Below are 8,313 nucleotides of genomic sequence, written 5' to 3' on the forward strand. Positions count from 1 at the left end.
GTGAGAAGCTATTGGCAAAGAAGAAATCCTAAAAGAAGCTGTAGAGAAAAGACATGTTAGGTACAGAGAAATGGAAATGAATTCATTAGTTATGCTGTAGACCAGAAGTCACTGGAAGAAAATTTTACTTTTTAGAGATCATATTTCAATTACATTTCTTCCTTCCTTTTCCTTCCTCCAAACTCTCCTATATATCCCTCTCTTCTTTAAATTCATGGCCTCCTTTTCCAGTGATTTTTTATTTCATGTGTATACATATATATTTGTATATATACATGTATATTCCTAAATATAACCAATTGAGTTCATATAATGTTACTTGTATGTATATCCTCGGGGTGACTGGCACTAGACAGTCAACTGGTGTGCTCTTTCCTGGGGAGGACCTCCCACCTCTCCTGTTCCCAGCTTTACTAAGTTGCCTATAGTTCTTCATGTAGGGCGGAGGCCTTGTGAACTACCTCCATCTAGTTTGGCATGTTCACTGATGTCCTCCTTGCTCAGCTCACGTTTAGTCACTCACGTTGGTGGCTTTATAGGTAAAGTGTCTGATGTTACTAGGACACACAGCCTCAGAAAATTCCAATCCTCTGTCCTTATGGTGTTTCCAGCCTTCTTCTGCAGCGTTCCTTGATCATTAGGAGTAGCAGTATAGATGTATCCATTGGGAGCAGGCTCCTCAATTCTGCATGTTGATTGATTGTGATTTTCCATGTAAGTCTCTATATATTGAGAAGAGAAGTTTTCTTGAGAAGAAGTAAAGTCAACACTTATCTGTGGGTATCAGAACACATGTTTATATATTGTTATCCGAGATTGTGTTAGTTTAATAAATTATTGTCTTTAGATTCTGTTCTGGTGTGGGAAGTCCTTCTGCATATGTGTTGCTTTTATTGGTTAATGAATAAAAAAAAAAACCTTCCTTGGCCTGTGATAGGGTGGAGTAGAGCTAGGCAGGGAAAACTGAACTAAATGCTGGGAGGAAGAAGCCAGAGTCAAGGAGACGCCATGTAGCCACCTTCAGGGACAGACCAGTTGAAACCTTGCCGGTAGGCCACAAGCCTTGTGGTAGGATATAAAATAATAACAATAGGTTAATTCTAGATGTAAAACCTAGCTAGCAACACACTTAAGCTATTGGCCAAACAGTATTGTAAAAAATAATATAGTTTCTATGTAATTATTTTGGGTCTGAGCTGCCAAAAAATGGACAAGCAGCCTCCTACTACAGTTGTCCAGTAACCATGATTCTACTAGCACCGAGTAATTTGGCTAGGATTCCAATGCCAGGCATGGCATTCTTTTTGTTGAGTGGGTCTTAAGTCCAGTTACAGAGCAGTTGGTTACCACCAAAGTTTAGATTGTTTTATAATCGTGATAGTCTAAACTATGGCAATGTGCCAAGACCTTGATCTAGAACAGCAAAACTACCTATGGACAGAAGTACCCAGGCAGTAGATACACAGGCTACCACATGGAGAAGGGATATGGACTGACTTCTGTGGTCAGGTACAGAATATATATAATAATATAATGGAATTAGAACAGACCCTGTCAAGGCATACCTCAACTCTGACCACCCAGGCTTGAACCTTGACATGCAAGCCAGACAGTACTGGTACTGGTTTGGCACCTGAGTCCACAGTCAAACGGATGGCAGTTTTGGAAACAGGACCTCCTTGCCTTTGAGGAACAGGGAAGACAGTATCTCTGCCTGCTTGTGGGTGGTCATGTCCATGTGCGGTGAGACAATACGGGGGCAAATAGGTGCTGAGCAGAAATTCCTAAACTCTTTTTCTTTGATTAAAAAAATGTTATACAATGCATATTGATCAGAGTCCTTTTCCTCCCTCAACTCCTCCTAGACTGCCTCTACTTCCCCACACAGTCAACTTTATATTCTCTCTCTCTTTCAAAAATACTCCACAAAACACAGAATGAAAACTAAACCAAATAAACCCAGTAAGACAAACAACAACTACAAACTCAACCCGATCCAAACCAAAGGCCTTCCCCCTGAGAAAAACCCCATGGAGTTAGTTTTGTGTTGCCCAACTACTACTGGGCATGGGACCTGCCTTGGAATGTGGTTGCTATACTCAGTAACACTCCATTGGAAAAAACTCATTTTCCTTTTCCCAGTGGGTATCAATTGCAAACAGTTTCTAGGTTGGGCTGTGGCCCTTATGGCTACTTCCACCTCTCAGTTCTGGGATCTCCTCTGGCTTGAACTTGTTCAAATCATGTGTGTGCTGCCATAGTCTCTGTGGGTTCACATGTGTATAAGTCTGGTTTTGTCAGGAAGACACCTTTTCCTTGGCGCCAGCCATCACCTCTGGCACAAGAATCTTGCCATTATTTTTGAGTCCAAAACAATTCTGTACAATAAAAGAACTTCTGGAGGCATCACAATCCCTGACTTCAAACTCTACTACAGAGCTACAGTACTGAAAACAGCCTGGTATTGGCATAAGAACAGAGAGGAGGACCAATGGAAATGAATAGAAGACCCAGATATTAATCCATACTCTTTGAACACCTGATTTTTGACAAAGAAGCAAAAACTATCAAATGAAAAAAGAAAACATATTTAATAAATGGTGCTGGCATAACTGAATATCAACATGTAAAAGAATAAAAATAGACCCATATCTATCACCATGCACAAAACTCAAGTTCAAATGGATCAAAGACTTCAACCTAAAGCCAGTCACACTGAACTTCATAGAAGAGAAAGTGGGAAGTACACTTGAACGCATTGATACAGGAGACCACTTCCTAAATATAACCCCAGTAGCACACACACTGAGAGAAACAATTAATAATGGGACCTCCTGAAACTGAAAAGCTTCTGTAAAGCAAAGGACACAGTCAACAAGACAAAATGACAGCCTACAGAATGGGAAAAGATCTTCACTAACCCCACATCAGACAGAGGTCTGATCTCCAAAATATACAAAGAACTCAAGAAATTGGTCATCAAAAGAACAAATAATCCAATAAAAAATGGAGTACAGACTTAAACAGAGAATTCTCAACAAAGGAATCCAAAATGGCTGAAAAACACTTAAGGAAATGCTCAACATCCTTAGTCATCAGAGAAATGCAAATCAAAACAACTCTGAGATTCCATCTTACACCTGTAAGAATGACCAAGATCAAAAACACTGATGACAACTTACGCTGAAGAGGTTGTGGGGTAAAGGGAACACTTCTGCATTGCTGGTGGGAATGCAAGCTGGTACAACCCTTTTGGATGTGTGGCGATTTCTCTGAAAATTAGGAAACAACCTACCTCAAGACCCAGCAATACCACTTTTGGGTATATATCCGAAGCATGCTCAATCGTGCCACAAGGACATGTGCTCAACTATGTTCATAGCAGCATTGCTTGTTATAGCCAGAACCTGGAAACAACCTAAATGGCCCTTGAACAAAGAATGGATAAGGAAAATGTGGTAATTTACATAATGGAGTACTACACAGTAGAAAAAATAATGACATTTTGAATAATGCAGGTAAATGGATGGAGCTAGAAAACATCATTTTGAGTGAGGTAACCCAGACCCAGAAAGACAATTATCACATGAATTCATTCATAGGTGGTTCTTTAAACATAAGTCAAAGAAAACCAGTCCACAGATCACAATCCCAGAGAACCTAGACAATAATGAGGACCCTAAGAGAGACATAGATCTAATCTCCATGGGAAGTAGAAAAAGACAAGATCTTTTGAGTAAATTGGGAGCATGAGGACCTTGGGAGAGGGCTGAAGGGGGAGGGAAGAGGCAGGGAGGGGTGCAGAGAAAAATGGAGAGCTCAATAAAAATCAATAAAAAATTACTTCTTAAAATTTTTGATAATTTAATATAATTACATCATTATTTTTCTCCTTTCAACCCCTCCCATATACCCTTCCTTGCTCTCTTCAAATTCATGGCCTCTTTTCTCATTAATTTTTATTATATACGTGTACACTTTTGTATATATTCCTACTACATCAATACAGTGTGATCAGTCTGTTGCTTGTGTGTGTTTTCAGGGCTAACCATTTGGTATCAGATAGACAACTGGTATACTTACTCTTCCCTGGGGATTACTGCTTCTCTTGCTCTCAGAATTCCTTAGTTGCCTGTAGTTGTTTGTTTGTTTATTTATTTATTTATTGTGTAGAGCCGAGCCCAGGTGGGCAGAACTATTGTCAACATGGTACTGCAACAAAAGTTATTTAAAGTGCAAACATTATTCTATAATTTTCTGTTTAAGATTTTTGGATTGAGGTCGAATAACTATGGATAACTGACAGCCTAGAAAGTGCCTTCAACTCAAGCACTGCATTGTACTCACGGAGCCCAAGAGCGAAGTCTTGCTCACTTCATCCTGCTTCATTCCTAGGTGGGCCTGCCGTTTCACAGTGGAAGAGGGATGCATAAGGGGTTAGCCAAACATTTGGAATGATAACTGTGGGGGTCTCAATTCTGCTGACAAGTTATGACCGTCTTGGGTACCATCCTTGTTCCAGTCAGTTGTGCCATGCTGATTTATTAATGACAAAATCTGTGGCTCTGGTGACTTTGCAGTATCTTCTGTATGCTAGGCACCTTGGGAAGACACTTATGTCTGAGCCCCCTCACTTCCCCCGGTTAAACCAGGGGCAGGTCAGGGACACAAAATGAAGGTTCTCAATTTTAACCAAAATCCTCTGTTTTGGTCACTTAGTTTTAACCTCACCAATGGGCATGCAATAACATCTATTTCATCTGTCCCCATAGAAGTGTGATAGGACCTCCATGCTCGGTGAGCATCCTAAGGCTAGGCTAGAGTGGCCACGTGTCTTCCTAACAGTGTTATTGTGTCTAGGATTAGAACATACATCTTTTTGAGCCCAGTCTCTACTTGCTATACCGCATCACTCTAAACTGGCATAAACCCCAGTGCAAAGCACAATCTTTAATGGAAACTCGGGGACGTTGTGTGACTTTTGCTGCATGACTTGTCTTTGGAACATAGAGATGCCTCAGTTCTGGGTACCAGTCACCCTGAATGCAGTGCACTGGCTTCCAGAATGTTCCCTTGGGGCCCTGGGGCAGGGGACAAGGAGACTCTGAGGCAGTCCAGCTGCTACCCTGAGAAATACAGTTCTGTGTTTGCCTCTGATACATGGAAACAGCTGGAGTAAGTTCTGTACCTCACATCTGCCTGTTTTATGTCTATATGTAAGCCCAGGGCCGTACACTGGTTGGTGTTGAAGGGTCTCAACCTTCAACTTCTTAGGGACTTGCCACTTTATTTGCTGCTGTCCCCACCAAGGCATAAGTTGTCTCTGAGTGTCAAATAGGCATTCTCTTTTTGTACTATACAGTTGCTTCTTGTGGTCCCAATTGTGTGAGCCCAGTATGGACTGTTTCTTTCAGAGCCATAGTACCATTCTCTGAGTGTGACACCATTTCCAAGAGTCCCAGTGATGAGAGATTTATATTTTAAGCCAATCACCCATACAATTAGAAAAAAAACTCACCAAGGTGTCAGGAATCCCCATATAATACACTGACAAGCCAGATTATATGTCCAGAAGTGCTTCAAAAAATTGTTCCTGTGTCACCGAGAAGCAAGAGCGCGGAACTGTGGAGCATTTACAAAGCAGGAGCTGACACCAGGCATATTTGAACACCATGAGATATGGTATCACCAGGGACAGAGTGTGAGTTTAGTTAATAATGAATGACATAGCCCATAAAACACCATTACACAGTGTTCAGGGCCCAAGAATGATGACATAATTATTAGGAGACCGGGAGATTAAGATACGATTTTTAAAAACATGACAGGGGAGGGTGTAATTGGGGAGACAAAATACACAGGAAGTTTGTAATTTACATGTCAAAATACCTTTTTCATGTTTTGATTGGATTAGACGCCGCCTTTCCACTCCATTTATCCTGACTTCAATTAGAGGGAGCCGAAATGACATTTCACGTTCATATTCTTGACACCCACTGCTCACGGGCACTTTCTAATTCTAACCGACAGGAAGGGGGAAAGGGAAACCCAGTTTTGCCTCTGCCGTGCACTTTTTACTTAACCCCTAATTTGCTTCTAAATGAGCCTGTCACCGAGGTTTGCAGGGCTGTGCCTGGTCTGGGTGGAAGCTTCAGCCATAAAGCTGCTGCAGGCTGATGGGAGACCTACGGACTCCAAAGCAGAAGATGCACAGATTTTTCCAGAAACAGGATCGGAGAGACACTTGCTGAAGAGCCAGGCTGTTTGTCTGTCATCACCCTGTGCTCGTGGTGTCTGGCAGAATCTTGCAGAAACTACTCAAAGCTGAGATTGTGGGGTAACACATTATCGGGTGATTTGTTCTAATGTGTCGAAGAGACGGGATGCTAGGTGTCTGTTGAAGCGCCCTTTCTGGATAACCCTATCTATGAGCATAGATGAGTAGAGAATATCTATCTTCACTGATAGTTGACAGTGACTGATGTATTCAGAGGTCAAGGAGGAAAAAAAGAAAAGGCCCAGGTAATGAAACCATACCCCTCCTTTGAGTTGGCACATCTAATTCCTCCTGACCTCAGACAGGGGATGGAGCTCCTGCTTCCCAGGTCTTAGGACTCTGACTGACTTTTGTCACTGGTTCACCTCGTCTCTTCCTTGCGCATGATCCATGCTGGCACTTCTCATCTTTTTAGTCATGTAGCCAGGTCCCATGTGTCTCTCTCTATGTGTACCCCTGGATCTGCCTCTCTGAAGAACCTTAATGCACCCCTTTACTTTGCTGAGTTTCTTTCCTGCTGAATTTCACCTGGAGGCAGGCTGAATGCATTCAGTGGAGGGAAGCCCTAAGATTTTTGTTTTGCCTTGGGTTTCCGCTTCCCCCCTCTTCCATAGACCTGGTAGTCTAAGGCCTGCCTGAAAATCATTAGTGAAATATTTAGGGTTTTTTTTTTGTCTGTGTGTGTGTGTGTGTGTATGTGTGTGTGTGTGTGTGTGTGTGTGTGTGTGTGTCTGTGTGTGTGTGTGCTGCTATGAGTCCTACATCTAGTGACTTGGAGTCACTAAGTACCCAGCTGGCAATGATCATTACATGTAAGGTATAAAGATATTATAGTCTCATCTGCTTGATGGAAGAGCCTGTTCTATGCTTTTTATCATCTTGATATTTTTCTTTCTACCAGATGCAATGAGGCTGTTAAGACTAGGCACCATTTCTGAATATATATTGACAGTGAGTCTCCTACGAAGGCCGTATGTGTTACGAGTGACTGGTAGTAAGTACCTGCCTCCCATTCGTCAGGTGTACAGTTACAGTGTGAAAAGCCAGGCTTCACTTCCTCCTCAGGCTGAGTGAGTGCCACCTGGTAGGAGTGGTGGCTCTCCCTCGCAGGTGTCAGCGTGGTTTCTCTTGCCAGTCTTGCTTCCCGGCCGTTGGTCAGCAGCCTTCAGCTGAAGGCTTTTCACTGGGCTGGTTGAGCGGCTAACTTTGTGAAGTTCTTAAGATGACAAAACAAAGCAGCTGTTAACAAAGAGAAGTTATTCAGTGTTCTAGAGAGACAACAGAGGGAGGAAGTTGGAGATCCTGGTTTTCCATCCCCTTTCTCCATTTGCTAATTTGTATTTCTTTGGACTAGACACGTCCCTCTGTGAGCCTCAGTTTCCTCAGATGAAACCAGGGCAAGTCCTATTAAAAATCGTGTATGTGGTGCAAAAAAGCGTGCTAAGTGCTTTGCAGAGAAGTCGATCTAGTGGAGCTCAGTTGTACCCCGTGTGGACACAGGAGACTAGCTGCATGACCCACATGGATGCTACAATTGTGCTTGCACGAGCTATAAAAAGGCATGGTATTTGCACATAACTGATCTATGCCCACACATGTACTTCTGGTCCTTGCAAGGTGGCTCATACCTACTGTCACGCCAGCTCTGTGAACGTAGTTGGTATACCATATCATTCAGGGAGCGGTGACAGGAGAGAAATAGATGCAGGCCCAAGTTCTTCTGGAAATGGAAAGAAAAGACAAAGTAAGGGGGAGGGAGGCTAATGAGGATTAAAACTGTCCTTCAGTTTGAAGCTTAGTCACTAGAGAAATACATCATTAACTGCTGGCTCTTCCTTCTCAAATGCTGCCCGCATTTCTTTGGTATGGTTCAAGGGTCTTTGTTGACAACAGAGAAATCGAATCAGAACGTGAGATGTCTATGAGCAACATTTTCAGAGGACCCACGTTCCTGTCAGTGATTTTCTGTACATTCAATTCCAGTCTGGCTCAAAACGTTGACAGCAACAAGTGTTGCACAATGGGGGGAAGCCCTT

This window comes from Alexandromys fortis, unplaced genomic scaffold, assembly GCF_014885135.2.
Source record: "Alexandromys fortis isolate MF-2015 unplaced genomic scaffold, M_Fortis_MF-2015_v1.1 scaffold_67, whole genome shotgun sequence".
Classification (NCBI taxonomy): Eukaryota; Metazoa; Chordata; class Mammalia; order Rodentia; family Cricetidae; genus Alexandromys; species Alexandromys fortis.